Source organism: Ischnura elegans, assembly GCF_921293095.1.
Source record: "Ischnura elegans chromosome 13 unlocalized genomic scaffold, ioIscEleg1.1 SUPER_13_unloc_3, whole genome shotgun sequence".
Lineage (NCBI taxonomy): Eukaryota > Metazoa > Arthropoda > Insecta > Odonata > Coenagrionidae > Ischnura > Ischnura elegans.
In genome coordinates, this window is record NW_025791659.1 from 2,380,248 (window position 1) to 2,398,851 (window position 18,604).

Consider the following 18,604-nt stretch of genomic DNA (forward strand, 5'->3'; position numbering starts at 1 on the left):
TACACCTCATCAGGTAATAAACGTGAGCACTGTTGAGGGAATAAGTGACCATAACACTAACTCAAAGCGAAAAAAAACTAAGTCTCTCGGTCTCGATCCGGAGACCTCATCCACGCATGTCAAGCACTCTAACCACTGGGCTACTTGGTCGTTAAGTTGTGTGGGTGAAAACCAGTGCTAAAAATAAATATTTGTCTCTGCTTGCAATTTGGTAAGGCTGAATGCTGATAATGTTAGCGAAAACAAACCAAGTTTTCGAATAATTACCTTCACAACTTGCTGTGTTTTTATGAAAGATATGATATTGAATCCTATACATAACGCAATCTAGGCGTATAACTTTTAAAACACTATATTTTCCTGATTCTCTGACGTCAACAAAACTATTACAAGTCACCTTACATGCACTCAAAAGGAAACAGTTTCTTAGACTATTAACCAACTGTCTTTGTGAATGTTTGAATATAAGTATGTATTATTAGCTCATGTCCGAAAGATCTAACGGTCACAAATATGTCTAAACACTTAAATATGTTGCGACGAAGAAACTCACTCGAAGATTCGGGCATGATGATACATTCCAATGACTGAAAAAAACTTTATTTTTACGAGATAAAGGTTGTGTTACTCGTTCGATTATTTCATTATGTGATGTTCTTCCGATTTCAAAACAAGGCCATGGGTATTCGTTTGCTAATCTCGATAACAACATGCAATTTCAGTGTCAACACAGCCAATTAACAGAGTAACGACTTTATTAACAACAAGAAAATTATTGTTATCAAGTAATATTCTACGTTTATATCCTCACTGTTTCTTACTTTTATGTATTTACAAGTTATTTTCACGAGGATACATCGTTAGTATTACTTTCTGGCATTAATAACAAGTCACGTGAGAAGTTATTGGAATCATTGGTACGAGATTTCCCTATGAAAATTAAAACTATATTTACACGAGATAAAGGTTGTGCTATTCGTTCGATTATTTCATAATGTGATATTCTTATGATTTTATAACAATGCCTTGGGTAAGGGTTTGCAGAACTTAAAAACAACATGTAGTTTCAGTGTTGACAAAGGCTTATTCTACCGTTGCAACATACAAGGAACAAGGAAATTCGTGTTTTCGAACTACTCCATGTGTTTATCATAAGTACGTAACTACTAAGTGTGTTAAGAACATTGTTTGGAAGGTCATACAATTGTTACACGTTCAAACGATTAATATTTATGTAATTTGGGAACTCTCCGGAAGAATGGTTCAAAGAAACACATTCAAAGGGACGAAAAAACTCATGTTCATGGTGGTGGGATAATCGTTTGTTTCTCTACTTCATATTGTGATATTCTTTCAAATACATAAGGATGTCGTTGCTTTAGACTTTTAAATTTTTCTAATTAATAGTTGAAGGACTTATATTCCATTATTTTCTCAGGATGGTACAACACGGAATTCCGTCTTCATGCTTATAAATCATAGCATTCAATCGAGTAAGCACTGTGCATAGAACGATACTCTAATGATAACAATTTAAATGTTTGCATTGAATTCAACTTATTACCTGTGCAACTTTCGGTTGCTCTACGAATGTTTTGGTTCGATTGTGAACCAATTGTTTTCCAGGGTGATATGGACGACTAGTATAGAAAATGTATTATACAGTCGAGTGACGTTTGCTTAAGAATAAATATAATAACTGTTATATATTAACTATTTGTGCATAGGCGTAAGAAAGGGATACTATCCGTACAAAGCGTTTTACTTGTAAAAAATATTTGTCACTTTGGTCCAACCCCTGGTGTTGTTTAAGTGTCCACGGTTTTTGAGTTTCGTGATGTGAGTTAGTGAAGGCATAATATGTTGATAAGGAAGAATACCTCATGCTAATACGTACAACGTACTATTTTTCAGTTAACAATCCAGTTTATAAAATTGATCAAGGTGTAATACATTCTGTACGGTTGGTAACACTACAATAATTTTTCAGAACGTAAACAATGGCTTTTTCAACTGTTTGTGCCTCAATCAATGAGAAGAAATTAGATACATACAGATATTACAATAGATACACTAGTATCTTATATCAAGCTTCTCTCACAGGACTCACTAATACAAATTTCATGGCCACGAATTACATGTCCTCAGGGTACTGAAAATCAGCTCAAGTTTTCCATTACTTTCATTGCCTTTTTTGTAAGTATTTCATAGCCGCATCATTTCTTTGAAACCTAGACGAAATACTCTGCTATACATGCTTTATATTAATTTGAAAGTTTATTTTCTTAGTATATTTACCAATCGGATGTCCAAAGGTTTGTTGTCAACAATTATTTACAGTGAAAAATTAACTTAATATGATATATTTTAAATAGTTTCACTGGTCCGTCCTTTTTTAAGTCCGAAATGTTAGACTTGAAAAACTGGCCGTGTTTGTCCAATATCTGTTCTCCATTCATTTCTATCACCCTTCTCGCGGCAAGAACTTGATTTTTAGCATACATTATTGACTCTTTGTTAGCCGCCGACGTGGTTTGTTCAGCTTTATTTTTGCTTTTCATATTATCATGAGAAGGCAGTGTGTGACACCTTTTTTGCCTCCCATTAATTAAAAGTTAAATTCGAAAAATTTATTTTTGGTTATTTACTATGTATTAATACCATATCTACGAACACACGTTTTCTTTCAAATAGACATAGTTAATTATATAATGTTATTTTCGTGTAGGCAGGCTGTAGTTTTTGCTTCTCCTTTGCAAACGTTCGTGTCTATTTAAATAAATATTCTTCTATTTTTAGAAATATGGAAATTAACTAAACCATCATGTGGAAGATGGTAACGAAAAAAAAGGGCAGTGGCACGCCCAAGCCGTGCCCGATATGTGGAAAGAGATTTACTTCGCAATTATCCCGCCACATCGCAAAGGTTCACCCCGCCATATTTCAGAGATATGGTAGGGATGTGGTCGACAAGTGCTCCCGGGGTATCACCAGGCTGGTGGCAAGCGGCACTTATAGGTACCCGGAGCACTATGTGTTGAGATCTTTTGGGGCCCTGTGGAGGGACTCCCCAGAAGAAATGAGGGAGAGGCAGGGGAACACCTAAGCCCTGCCCTATATGTGGGAAAAGGTTTGCCAATCAATTGGTCCGCCACATGTCAAAGGTGCACCCTGCCATATTCAAGAGATATGGGAGGGAAATCGTGGACAAGTGCTCCCGGGGAGTCACAAGCCTGGTGGCGAGCGGAATTCATAGGTTCCCGGAGCACTATACACTTAGTACATTTGGTGCACCCTGGAGGGACTCCCCAGAGGAAATGCGGGAGAGCCTAGCATGCCTCGGGGTTGAAGTAATCCCTTCGGGGATATCCCTCCCGGAGGCATGCGGGGTGGAGGAGGAGAAGGTTTTTGACGGGGTGTGTGACGGGTCGTCCTCCATCGAGACATGATATTTTCCATTTTTTCATAAATATTCTTCGTCGTTTTCGGTAGTGGAAAATTGTTTACGATATCCCCATTGACATTATGTTTTCTTTTTTAGAACGCTGACATCGGAAGAACGGAGGAAGTGGAAGTTTCGCCTCCGTCAGCTTGAAGCGTCAGAGTTGGAAGCTCAAAATATTCCAGATGTGAGTCAATGAGTTAATTACACTTTTATCTGAGTTTTTTAAAAATATTTATTGTATTTTATCTGTGTATTTTTTTGACATTTAGTGTAGTTTATCTCTGCATTTTTAAAATATTTATTGAATTTATAATTGTATTTAAAATATTTTTGGAGTGTGTGTATTTAAAACAATGTATATATATTACGTATACATACATATATATGCAATACATTTTTAATACCAATGAGAGTATACAATTCATTCGATTTTCAAGTATGCATTTTCAAAATTTTTATTCGGATCTCCAGTGGCTCAAGAAATACAGGTGTCCCAAATTAGAATATAAAGGCAAAAAGGCGTATGAGAAAGGTGTTTTTTTCAAACTCTGATATTGAAAGTTAAAGTGCTAATTTATGCGAAATTATTACCTAGGTTTTTCTATATTTAGGAAAGGACATTTCCCAGATTAATTTTCCATGAATTTTATAAAGGAATTCACATAATTTTTAGAATTGTATTTTTTTAAATATTTATCTTATTTAATATCTGTGTTTTTTAAATATTTATTGTATTTTATCTGTGTATTTTTTTAAAATATTAAGTGTTGTTTATCTCTGCATTTTAAAAATGTTTATTGTATTTATAAATTGTATTTAAAATATTTATAGTGTCTCTATTTTTTAAATAAAAATATATATGCATAGATATTCGATACGATTCCGATACAATTACCAATGAGAGTATACAATTCATTCGATTTATAAGAACGCATTTTCAAAATTTAAATTCGGATCTCCAGTGGCTCAAGAAATAAAGGTATCCCAAATTAGAATATAAAGGCCCTATTGGTCTTAAAATGCATTGAAACAAAAAGCAATTGGAAAGAAAAATACGAATCTTTATATGCCAAAGAAAACAAATTCTTATATGATATACTGAAGGTCATTGTCGAATCTTCAACAAAATGTTGAAGGTGCACCTTTGAATTGAATTGAAATGATCTTGAGTAGATCACGAGGCAAAATTATTATGTATAAATTGGAATTTAAACGACCGAAATCACCAACTAGGGGCTCTCACACTGTATTTAGCTTGTGATACCATTGTTGGATGTGGCGGGCCATTTGGGTTTGGAACCTCTTGCCGCAAATTGGGCTGAAATATAAAATTCATATTTTGTGGGAAATAACCGTGGAGTAATTAATTATAAAGAATGAAAATTACTTGATTTTTCTCAATAAATGTTTTTAATCAATAAGAGAAAAGTTATGTAATCGGAGGGAATCGTATCGTGATATTTACATATGTTATTAATTCAAGTATGAGCTCAAAGATTGTAAAAGAAATCATCTGCCACCGAGTAGCAAAAGAGGTGTTACGATGATAGAATTATTATTCATAACAGGTGAAAAGGTGATTCATTCCGAATTTTGAGGTGCCTTCACAAGGCGCCTAAAAGACGCAATTTAGCTTGAAGATGATAGGCACTTTATAGGCACCTTGTGTGTGCCTTATGAAGGCAGTGCCTTGCCTTTATAAAGGCACCTTTAAGGCTGTGCCACCTTTGGGTGGCTGGCACAATTTGGAGGCAGAGTCTTACGTGGGACCAACTTTTAATTGAACCGCTTCAATGGCCACCCTCACTATTGTGCTGTTACCCTTTTAGTCGTATTGTACGGCAAGCAGGGATACTATGGAATCATTCTCATATTTCCTGTCCACAGGGAATGCTTCCCTAAGCAGTTACTATCCACCATTGTTCAACTACCCAGGTAGCACAAAATATCTTCTAGATATCTGGAAAATATCTGCAATGTCTTGAAACATTTTAACACCACCTAGATGCCTAGAGAGTATCTTCAATGTCGTGGATGTTATAAAATCAACAAGATGTCTAGCATAGTTCATTTTGAGCGGAGTCTCTTTATCTACATTTTTTAGTTAGCCTTCCATGGTAATATGTTGAAATTTGGAAGGATCATAGGAAAAGGATTACTTCTGAAAACATCTAAATGCTTGGATCGATTCCGATAAAGATATTGCAATGAGTCACTGACAACAAGACATCTGCCAATGCTGTAACTCTCAACTATGTGCTTGTACTACTCTGTACTATGTGCTTGCCTCAACTATATACCCCAGTACCTAGTTAAGTGAGTAAGGCTTCCCATATATCAACAGTGTCTCAAACCACAGCACAGAGCCAATGTTGTGCCACTCAGCAGCAGTAAAGCCATAGCCATCTTTAAAGCACTGCACCCACTCACTTTACCTTATTAGTCTCTTATGTTATCTTGTACTGTGGTAAAACTCGTTCACTTCAGATTTCCATCCGGAGAAGTTTCATCAGCACTCCACTACCCAAGAACATGCACCAACAACCCCCATGAAATCCGACCACTGTCCAACGTGAACTGAACCACTCCGTATCCCACGTATAGAACACGCTACTACAAGCGATTACATGTTACCCCTATCTCTTAGAAAATCCAAAATTCAACCACACAATATAGCTAAGCAAGGGTTCTTACAGCTTTGAAAAATACTCGAACGATTGTGATGAATTAAACATGGCATGAGCCCAGTGGCGGATACAGATGGGGGGCGCAGGGGGCGCGGCCCCCCCCCCCCCCCTTGCGGGTCCGCTTGTATTGCCGAACATTGCAAAACCACAATTGTAACTTTTTTATATCATAAGATGGCATTGTATTTTACATGTTTATAATCACTTTAAATAAAATTTTCATATACTTCGCCTGTGACTTGATCATCTTTTATTACGATAGAAGTAAAGACAACTCAAGATATGTTGCGCCCCCCCCTTGAGTTTTTTCTGTATCCGCCACTGCATGAGCCTGCACCGAGATTGGTAATGCATTTTGCATTACCGGGTGCTTTCGTGTTCCAAATTCATCAGTTCCAAGTAATCACTACTAGGAATTAGAATATTTCAGAATTATAGCGATTGCAACCCTTTAAGTCGCCTCTTACGACAAGCAGGGATACTGCGGAGGTATTCTCAAATCCCCCATCCGCAGGGAATGCTTCCCTAAACAGCTCAAACCTTGCATGCTACCAACAACAATGAAAACTAATTACCTTGATTTCTATTAACAATAATTCTACCCAGGTCTTCAACTGCGAAAATACAATTAAAAGGCATTGTAAAGGTCAACATTACCATCTTAAATGATTGCTACCCATTAATGAACCCAACCATTCTGCAACTTATGCGTATGATGAACTGGCCCAAGTTCTTAAACTACCTTACTCTGACAAATAAAAAATTCAAATATTGCTAAATAAGGCTTGCAACAGCTTTAAAAAGGAGATAAGACTTGGCCGATTGTAAGTGAAAGTTCTGCATCGGCAAAGGTCTGCATTGAGTAACTTTGTACTTCCTGAAGTTTTTGTGACAATTTCAAATTTTAATAACAAAGAAGCAGTCAATAAAATAGTTTTAGTTATTGCAAACCCTTTTAGTCGCCTCTTACGACAAGCAGGGATACTGCGGAGGTATTCTAAAATCCCCAATCCGCAGGGAATTTTTTCTTAAACAATTACAGCTACATAAATGCTCACCCAATGAAAAGTGATACCATTTTTTTCTCAAGGTCATTTAAAAGCAACTAAGGTATTCATTTGTAAAACCTCGTAGCAAAGAAATACTTTCAAATGACTAATTCTCAAGACACATGGTAGTTACAACTGATAGCAATATCGATCACAGGACTTGCATGAATTCTCTTCCTATGTAAGGTGATGCACTTTGAATGCATGTTAGTAAGGATCATGTGCAGATTGTTAAGGAATAACCACGTTACAAGGAAGCATGGCATGACGCATTGAATAGTTACTTATTTCTTTACCTTTACTTGTCTTCAGTTGTCACCACTTCCTCGGTAAAAGTCATCCTGTAAAAGAAAGTTGCTCACATAGATGGAAGTATTGTAGCACAGTTTTAATAATGGGTATTTTGAGAAGCCGACATGTGAGACAACAGACAGTGAGATTTCTTTGTTTATTACAATCAATAAACACTTTATCAGCAAAATAAGCCAATGGTTGTTTCATCTTTTTCATCATGGTTTGTTTAAAAGAGTTCAAATTAAGACCACTTTATTTTCTTTCACAGCCATTGCTCTCCTATTCTACCAAACAATGAGGTAGGACAGCAGTGAAATCGAGAGATGCACACCATGGGATTCCTCTCTTGATGATAAGTTGTATGCAGGCAGGGCAGGAATGCTTCATTATCATTACAGCCAGCCTCTGCTGCCCATGGATTGAGATGAATGCCTTCTGCCTCTGCACTTCTGGGTTAACATCCATACGTCACTTCACAGCCTTGAGTTGAGCCTCTGGAAATTTTACAGGCACACCTCTCTGCCGTGTATTCGAACACTGTTTGGATAGACAGATGGAAGAGACTTCCTGTTATCCTAGTTAGCCCCTGCTCTGCCTTTCACGAATCTCAGGAAATCCAGCTGAAACATCGAAGTAAATAATGCAAGACAATAATTAGACAAACAAGCTGGATCAACTAAAAACCATTTCCTTAAATATGGCATGGCCAAAAGAGGATGGCAAAAAAATGATGATACCCATTAAGCATATTAGGATATTTAATATTTTTCTAATGTAGGTATACCACAGTTCGAACAAGTTAAGATCCCAGAGGTTATTTCACAGCTGACACTGATTTCACTACACAACCACTGACCACTTCTAGCCACTGCCTAGAGATGGCACTGATTTGTGCAGTAGGGGCCAGTCATCAAACCACTTTTTTGGTAATTCAAAATTTGACATATGGAAAAATGTAACTCAAGGAACCATATGAACAGAAAAAATTTTGTTCCTATAAGTTGACATCCTGCAGTGATGCCAGGGCCATTTGTGCCTAGCGTAGGACACCCACAACACATAACCTCTTTCTATGCTGCTTTGGTGATAAATGTTCTGATTTAAATGTTTTTTTTCAGCCAATTCTGCACCAGTCATGCCTGACATTGTTGAGGTAGGTGACATAGATCCAATACCAACTGTTTTTTATGCAACCTACGATATTAAAATGCAAAGAAACGTAAAAAACTTTTTGTTATAAAAATATGTTATGGGGCATATTATCTTAATTTATCTTAATTAATGGCAACTTACTGTGCTTGTATGGGCATGATCACACTTATATGACCCTTTCCCTTACATAGTACATACAAACAATTATTCACTACCCTCCAATTGCAAGAAATTATTCTTCATAACTGTTTGTTTCTGAATTCAGCCTGATATTTTGCAGATATATAATCTTCACAGCTACAGCAACAGAGGATATCATTTCCAATTTAAAAATAATGCACTTGAAATTCTGATGTCTGTACATACAGGTAATGAGCCACTTTAAATAAAACCACTTTTCCACAAACCTAATATCCAGCTCATCCTTGATATCCTGACGATATGCAACACCCCTAGTTTCGTATGCGGAGCTGGAAAGCATACGTTTAAGGAAGAACTGGCTAATTCAACCAGTTAGTGCTGGAACCTAATGTAGGGAAAATTTACCACTCTAAGAATCTCTTCAAAATTTTATGCACTCCCTTTTAAGAAGCTTTCTTGCACCGACAGAAGGCAGAGGTTCACACCCATCCTAAGGCTGGGACCTTACTCAGGACAAAGATCCCCTTCTTCCACAGTCAAGTGAATGAAGTGTTCGTGTTTCACATTAGCATGTACAGTCGGATTCATAAGTATTGCAACAAATGCAGCAGTGCCACTTTCGCCGCAGTTTGGAAATCGAGTTTCGGCATTTTCTATCATACCAGTGGGAGGGAAATTTGAACTACATTCCCAACTCCTGTAATAGTTTTAAAACAACATCGTTAAAGGGTAATGTATGCGGGATATGTGCAATGTTTAATACAACATTAATTATGCAGCACCAGCTAGATAATACATCTATGTCCAGAACATCAATTTACCTTCTCTCGTAAGTTGGCTGATCCGTCGAAGTATATTACAATTAACAATTATTGTCTTACAATTAATGCTGAAGCTTTTCGATCAGCGATAGCGAGCATAACATACATATAAAATATCCAATGCAATATCACAGCAAATAATGCCGCTGAGTGTTTAAAATTAGTTTGATTTAGTGACACTACAAGACTACTTCATTCCCTTGCCTGACAAAGCTCGTAATGAATCCACTACGAATTCAACAAGTGAGATAGACAAGAATTCAACAAGTGGTTCAACAAGAATTTAACAAGACTTACCACGGCAGCAATCCGAAATCGGTAATTAGAAATTTCAAACTTAGTCCAAACGTTCATGCTAATGGATTTAGTATATTTTTCTATTCGCGATACCAGCCAAGGGAGACACCACCTGGCGGAGAACGCTCGAAACAGAGGAACGATGGTCATGATGCAGCAGTGCTATGAGGAATAGTGTATATGAGGCCTTTACACTGTTTTATTGAGTAGTTACGGGGTGATACCTACTTTTTGGTTCCAAAGCAATTACTACCGTTACTTGAGGTTAAATATTCTTTAATTCTACGACCCTGTAATAACTGCAGCACAAGTTGAATTGTTTAAAAGCGAGGCGACGGCTGTTGTTCCCGCACGTAGGTAGGAGCAGAAAGCTCTTGTTTAGGACGATTTTAATGGAGATACGTTGGTTTTACATGCTATAGCTATTAATAAAGTTTTATTTCAATTGAAAATCATTCATGTGTCAGGTTACGCTGAACAAAAGTAGAAAAATATCCAATGCATCAAAGTATCCGATATCCGTGATCGCGGTTTTCGAGATTTTAAGCATAACATACTCAATATTTACATTGCCATTATTATGAGCGGGATGGTATTTGCCCGTGTTATTCTGATAAATGTTTTTTTTCTTCTGTGCGCGATGTGCTATTGAACGATTTACCTAAAGTTTCTGAGTATAGTAACTCAAGATTCACGTTAAGTATCAATAGCAAGGAGGATGAACCTACTGTACATTGAAAGAACGATTTTTAACAGCGTATCACGATGTAAATTAGTAAAATATGCATTATGGTTAACATTATTTGCTTATTTTGATGGATTCCTGGTGTCAATTCGGTAGTCAATTCAGCAGCAGTAGTAGAACTATATAGTCTCCATGATTTTACTAAGAACAGTGAATAAACGAAGATGTGAATCAACAGTAAAGATCTTTAAGTCGTCCTCAAATTTCTAAATCATACCAAACAATTTCATTTCCCAATGTTAAAGCATATCACATAACCATTTAGTTCATTTCTTATCCGGAAATATGATAATAAATAGGTGAACACAGCAATCCACATCAGTGAAGCAGACGGCTGTGGCACCCAAATATAACACGAAAACTGCCTGAAATGGATTATGGTTCCATGTATTGAAGCGGCAGGTTGTATATGAAATACTATTAAGTTCTTTTGAAGTGTATTACATAGAAATGGCTACGAAGTAACGCAATACGATTTGGATGAATGCAAGTCAAGAATCAAACTTGACTCGTAATGTTTAGGTACATTATAAACACCTTTAGTTATGTCGTCAAGCAGTTTTCTTCAGTTCTAGATCTTCTTACGGACAAAAGAAGCCGAGAAATACACCGTACGAAGGTTTTAAAAGAATATTTCTATCTTATTAGCTCTTGATATTATGGTTTATGTTCTCTCCTTACGCCAATGCTTTATGATTGTTTTGATTTTACCATCACTCTGGCGGCCATATTGGAAATTGACGTCACTGACAGCAGCGCCGCCATCGGTCATTTGAGTCTCGAATTGCACATCGATTTGGGACTAAACGGACTTGCTTTGATGTCAATACTAGAACTTCACATGAAACTCTCAATCCTCAATACCCTCATGCCACAAAATGACGCAGTGACTGGTCGAGCCAATGCACTTTCTTTTTTGGCGTCAACCAAGAACATTTCTCTCTCTCCCGCCCATCAACTTGCATGATCTACTTCAATGCTTTTTGTTGAGGTGACATGCCTGGACAACAACGGCTGCAATTCCATCTACCTGATCATCACTGGTCCTTTGACACATCAATAAATATTGTATAATACGATTTTTAGTGTCAACCCTTTCACTGCGAAGGCCGTCTTTTCACAGCTTGAATTTTCCAACACTAAAGGTCAAAGTCCATGTTTTCACAGCTTAAATTTTTCTAGAAATCAAAATCCTCTCTACATAGACAACCACAAATTTGAAAAAGTGGACTCCTTTAAGTATTTAGGCGTTTTTATTTCAAGAGAAAACAAAGAAGCAATAGAAATACAAAACAGGCTAAATCTGGCTAACAGATGCTTCTACGCCTGCAACAAACTCATGTCCTCAAAATTACTATCACACACTACTAAAACCAGAATATATAAAACAATCATAAGACCCGTACTGTTATATGGAAGTGAAACTTGGAAACTGGATAAAAAGGAAGAAAGAAAATTAATTGTTTTTGAAAATAAGATCCTTAGGAAAATATATGGACCAATCTCTGAAGGAGGAGAGTGGAGGAGAAAACACAATAGAGAATTAAGAGAGCTATACAAGGATCCAGATGTAGTGTGCGAGTTTAAATGTAGAAGAATTAGATGGGCTGGGCACATTTTGAGAAGAGAGGACACTAATCATTTAAAACAAGTTATAATGAGGAATCCTGAAGGAAGAAGGCCAAGTGGAAGACCAAGGCGAAGGTGGTGGGACCAAGTGAAGGTAGACCTGGAGCGATTAGGAGCGACCGAGGAGGACGCAGGAAATAGAGATAGATGGAAGAGGATTGTTGGTGCGGCCAAATATCTACTAAGATATGTATGGCCCTGGGAGTAAGAGTAAGAGTAAGTAAATTTTTCTAAGCTTAAGACCAAAGGCTGTGTTTACATGGCATTGCAGTCAAGCATGCCAAGTGAGTCCCAAGCACCATTTGGGTCACTAGGCGCGAAAGGTCCGACCGTTTCCTATTGTCCTTGTTTATCTCGGCCCATTCCGGCACTTCCCACAAGTCTTCCCTTCCGGCACAAGTTCCACTTCAGGTGCTCATGGTCACGTAATTGTATATAACTTAGAATAACTAAAAACGTAAATTCTGCATTTACTGAAAATCAATGCCAAGAATGACATTCTGGATGTTCTACTGATCGGTCACAAATTTTAACCCTTTCGCACCGAATGCCTCACCTGTGCGGCGAGGATTTTCTTCCATAAGCAACAGATGCCACACCAGTGCGTCCTGAATTTTCTTATCCTAACCAACGAATGCCACACCTGTGCGGCACAGGTCAAAAAAAGTGACCATGACGGACACAATAGACCCACGGACGCCGTCGCCCCTCACGATCCGCCTTAGCGCTCGCCCAGTCCCATCTTCGGCCGCTCAGGTTGACCCTTTCCTATCCTCTCCTAGCGGTCAACTACTGTTATTTTCAGTGTGTTTTCAAAAAAAATATTTGTAGCTTACTTCTGAAATTCAATGCTAGAAATGAATTCATCTTTTTTTTGCTGACCACATGGAAACCTCAAACAAAATTCTTATGTTAATCTCAACGGAGTTATAGAAGCACTAGTAAATACATTAAATCCGTCTAAATCAACGTTAGAACTTCGTTTAAAATTTCTGCACGCTCAGAAAAAACACAAAATACATTTTGAATGTAAAAAAATCAGTGCGAGCAACAAATATTTGAATATATTTTGCATTAATATTTTAGCCAGTTGACAGCGAACTCGTGCCAGGAAGGGGCTTTTAATCCTTCTAGGGTCTGGGACAGAGGCCGAGGAAAGGGATCGGCGCCCTCTGAGTCGGGTCCAAAAATGGTTAGGGAGGGAACCACTGCCTTCAGTTGACACGAAAACCCTTTGTACAAGGGAGTAAAGAAAACTTTCAAGAGGCTCGTATTGAGGAAGAATTTCCCTGAACCAAGGTCCGGCGCGAAAGGGTTAAACAGAACTCTAGCTTTCATAGTGTAGATTTGTAGTGAAGTTTGATAAATATCCGATTAACTCCTATGAAGAAAAGCCCTCGCAATGTAATAAAATATGATTCTCTCAGTGTGACACGCAACCGGCTATACAAACATTTTAATCAACTTTGATTATCATCTAACCTCCATATTATTCAACTTGTTTTGTATAAACATATCTATATAAAATTATGAGCATTGAAAAATGACAAAATTTTATTTATTTTTGATGAAATAATATTTTGTCGTAAAATAATTACAAATACGATTTACTCATGGTTTTGGGATAACTTTCGAGAATTATAATGAAAAAACTACAGATGGGTCGAATAGCAAAGGGTCTAGCCGGTTAAAATGGGGAAAAGTGCCCCCCGATGTTTGGAAAAAAATAAATATACACTTAAAGTGCATCACAAATTATGTGTTTCCCCTATATTTCAGTTTGGACAACTATGGATTATAACCCCAAAAAAATTGAAAAACGGTTTTCATTTTTTTGACCATATCTCCAGTTTTTATTTTTTTAATGTTGTTATCTTGATTTTAAAAAGTAAAAACAAAAACTTTCTACCACCATGATTTTATTTTTCAAAATTTTGAGTTTGAAAACTAAACTTTTAAATAGTTTGAAATATTCAAAATTAAATTTAAAAATTTATGAAAGAGTCGACACGCCAAAAAAAATGTATTTTGTTACCCCTACATCAAAGTATATTCCTAATGTTGTGCAGATTTTTATAATTGGTGGAACACAGTGAAAAACACGAAAAACTGCTTTGCGCCATTTGCATCAACGTATTCCAGGAGGAAATTTGAATTGATTGTTGAGAGCAACGATTGCTGATCAGTTTGTATACCATTTTCCTGAACTGAAGGCGGCTGACCTTGAGCGTGCTCGCAACCCACCCACTCTTCTAGCCAATCACAGAAGAGCGACAGGAGAAAGTGTGCAAGAGCCCGCAGTCTCTCTCCGAACTCCGTTGAGTGCACATCGCTCTCCAGCTGGCAGTGTTGCCAAGCCGAATCTTTGGAGATCGCCGAGTGCTCGTTCTGCTGCCCCCGAAAGTACCGTTACTCCCAAGGCTGGCAACACCGGTCGACCGGATGGACGGGAGCGGAGGGGAAAAGGGAAGGGGATGGAGGGGAAGGGAGAGGTGGAAGGGGCAGCGCTTCCCATTGGCTACTTTCTATTTTCCACCCAGCCGCCTTCAGTTCGGGAAAATGGTATAATATTATTGATCAAGGCTACAAATTAGCATAAACAATTCCCATCACATTTAGATTACTCATAATTACTGGTTATAACCATACTGCTAAGCTTTAAGTTCTTCTCCAAGCTTCGAGAAATACATTGAATTCATCTCTCCTGGCTTTAATATGCAGCTTTGGAAATCAGTCAAAATCCTGGCCTGGGTGAATCAACATAATTAAATCAAGGTCTATAATCAGTACACCCATGTCTCGTATAGCGCAAATTCATTCCTTGGGGAAACATTGCAATGCAGTGTAGCCTAATCAAAAATCTTAAATGCTCTCGTGATAAAACGTGACCTTGCATTTAAGTACACACGAAATTTCTATCATTTTACGCATTTCATATATATTAATCAAAATCCATTGCTGTGCAATGGCCAAAAGTATTACTCGTCATTGGGTCCAGAGTAATTTATCTGGTCTACTTAACAGAATGATAATAAGTAATTTAGATCGTTAATTAAGCATGGGGCTAGTGGAAATGGATTTTTTTTTCAGCAATATGGTTTGAGACGTATGTTTGCCCTCATAGGTTATTGGGCGATTGACTTCCAGGTAGAGGGTCTATGCTAAAGCCTAAAGGTCATCGGTATTCACGGGGGAGAAATGGAGCGGTGTCCGAGTGGCGCATGAATAGCATCAACACATAAAAGGGTCCGCTATGGAGTCTCAAACACAATGGCTTCGTTCCCTCCCCGCAAGTAGGCCTTCTGCGACTCAGAAATACAGTTCAGCAGTGGAAGGTGATATAGATGGAGCTATACAGAGTAAAAACCAAGAGAATATGGCAAAAAATAAGAATGCGTGTAGAAAAATCAAGAATTTATCATGAAAAACTATAGACCTAGAAGAGGAATAGAAAGAGGTCAATTGCTTTGAAAATGGAGAGCGTCAAAGCGATATTGCACGGAAGTTTAAACGCACGATGCCTTATTCTGAATAAAGACGAAGTTAAAACATCAGTGACCTCAGCCGCCAACTTCAACCAAGCGGTCTACACATATGGAAAGTTCATAGTGAATCAGTACAAAAAGACAAGAGTGGTAATCGTTCCGAGACATTTAGTGAAAGCTCCGGTTGGTTCCAGAATTTCAACGGCAAGCAGGTATTTTCAGTGCCGCGATATCAGTTGAATCTGCAAGTGTTGATAGCGCAGTCACCGCAACATTTTCTGATGAACTCCAAGCTGTGATTGAGAGTGACTCCTTTCCCCCTTGAATAGTGTTTTGTGTTAACGAGACGGTTTATTTTGGAAAAGAATGCAATCTCGTTAATTCATTTTCAGGGAAGGAAAACCTGGGTCAGGTTTCAAGGCATTTAAAGACTGTTTCACGTAGCTGCAAATGACTCGGAGGACTTCAAATTAAAATGATTTATCATTCATAAACTCCGCTAGCTATGAAATGGCATTCAAAGTAGCATTTTCCTGTCATTTCGATGAGCGACAAAAGGGCCTGAGTTAAAAAATACTTGTTTTAAAAAATCGTCAACAGCCGGCAACGCATTACGATCCCCTGAGACAGCAGATGTTAGTCCACCCGCAGGACAGGAGGGAATTTCAAAAGCACGTAAGAATTTCTTTAAACGCGAATGAAAGTCTTTGAATGTGTGCATACTATCTTTAAAGATGTTTTAAACTATAAAAATTATATATAAATAATATTTTCTAAGGCTTTATGTGGGAATACAGATGTTTTAGAGGAAATTCAATACCCAAGACCTAGCTACCAGGAACGCATCCCTATCTTCCCAATGTTGAAATGCTCTTGTATAACGCAAATTTGTATAGGGCAAAGACCCCAAGGAACGCATCCCTTATGCTATACGAGACATGGGTGTACATGGGAGGAGTGGACTGAGCTGATGAAAATATTGACAAGTAACAAGAATTAATCCATGGAAAGAAATGATACTCTTCCTTCCATTAGCCTTCCGTTATTTTACTGCTGGCTTTACAAAATGCTTGGCAATTGCATAAAATAAAAGATGTGAAGCCAATGGATCTTCTTGAATACCGTCGCCGTGTGGTCTGTCACTATATAGAGACATATGGTAATACTGCTGAGCCTGGTGGGATAGGGAGACCATCTATGAATCCTAAACTTGACTCAAATCATGACAGCTTGAATCATAGGATAGGAAAGCAAGGAAAGCAAATTTGCTGTGTCCCATGTCACAAAAATAACACTTTTTAATGTAAAAATATGCAATTTATAATTGCATGTCAAGTGTTCACCTGGATATCTCTCTTAATAGTACGCTACCTTGGTTTGACAAGGTTCTAACTGACCATCAGCTGGTTTTGAGAAAAACCTTGTCAAATTTTTAAACTGCTCTATTTCTATTATTACTAGTAATTTATTTTTGATTGTTGGCACATACACTAGTGATCCACTAGATACACTAGTTACCATTACTTTAAGAAAATATGTTATTCATTTTATTTTTATACAAGTTTATATGAGTAATAAAATAAGTAAAATGCAGTTAGAACCTTTTCACACCAAATATTATTTTTTCCTCCTTGCTGTTGGAACTTTGTCACTGTTCTAAATCTGTTATTATTTTAAATAGAGGAAAAAAAAACCGGTGCAACACATAGAGAAACATAAACTTAGCTATCTTGAGTGAAAACACCAAATTTTGCAAAAATTTTAGTTAGAACCTTGTCAAACCAAGGTATGGAGTTAGTTAATAACTGTCTGAAACTAATGTTTTGTCAGTTACCATTGAGTTCCTTATAGTAGTGGATTTACCTAGTATTCCATTTTTAGAACACCTCGTAATTAAAAATTGGCAAAAGATACATTGTCTTTTTTCTTTCACATATTGTTCTCATACGTACTTTTATCTACAATAGGTAAAAATCAGGTTAAAATTTGCATTTTTCAAACCTTCGGCATGTATGGGATTGAACACTCACCTCTCGAAAAAGCTGCCATCCATCACACCGTGCTGGAGAAGGAAAGGTGTGTCTAAATCCCCCCCTGGAAGGGAAGTCAGTAATGAGAGAAGCAAGCAAGCATTCCATCACCACCTCCATCCCCCTCGGATTAAGGTGGACACCGTCGGGACGGCGACGATTACCTTTACCCATATACCTGTACGGAAGAAGGAAAGGAAATGAAAACAACCTTAAGTGGGCATTGGAAAAAGCATATGAGAATGAAATACTAACCTCTCAAAAAATCTTACGTCTACCCCACCGTGCTAGAGAAGAAAAGGAGTCGTAATATCTACGACCCGGAATCCCCCTGTAAAGGAAGTCAGTTATGAGAGAATCGGTTAACGTCAGGCAGCATGCGTGAATTCGAATACTGTGTAATATCTTACATCTGTTGTACTGGTGTAGCCACCGTCCCAGCGCCAGTACGTGCCTCCTGTATATTACATTACTCCACATAGCTGGCGCTGGAGGTATAGTAAGAAAGGTTACTCCAGGGGCCAACACCCGCAGCTTCATGATCAAGCGATGTATGTCGGCTCTCAAGGTGCGATAAAAGCAATCCTGGATGAAGGGGAAAAAATATTACATTATGCTCCATGAGAGAGGAGTTGGAGTCCGCTGACGCTCACGGAAAAGTGGAAATAGGAACACTTACATTACGGAGGTTGTTCGACCCGATGAGGACGATCACAGGCCTCGCAAAATATACGTGGTAATCCACGAGTCTCCTCAATTGGATGACTTCCTGCCCCGATACACAAAAGCCGATGCGGGCAGGGCGAACTGTTGTAAGAAATAACTGGGG

The 18,604-nt window shown here is 37.8% G+C and overlaps 1 protein-coding gene and 1 long non-coding RNA gene across 2 annotated transcripts in view; both read right to left on the bottom strand.

Moving 5' to 3' along the window:
- Window positions 1-18,604, bottom strand: part of LOC124172966 — a 382,467-nt gene that overhangs the window by 24,361 nt on the left and 339,502 nt on the right. The gene's annotated exons all lie outside the window — the stretch shown is intronic.
- Window positions 7,585-18,122, bottom strand: LOC124172791. Its single transcript, XR_006868271.1, has 3 exons — window positions 18,031-18,122; window positions 17,776-17,953; window positions 7,585-8,095 (listed from the first exon to the last, which is right to left on the bottom strand). It is a non-coding gene; the product is annotated as an uncharacterized LOC124172791 (long non-coding RNA).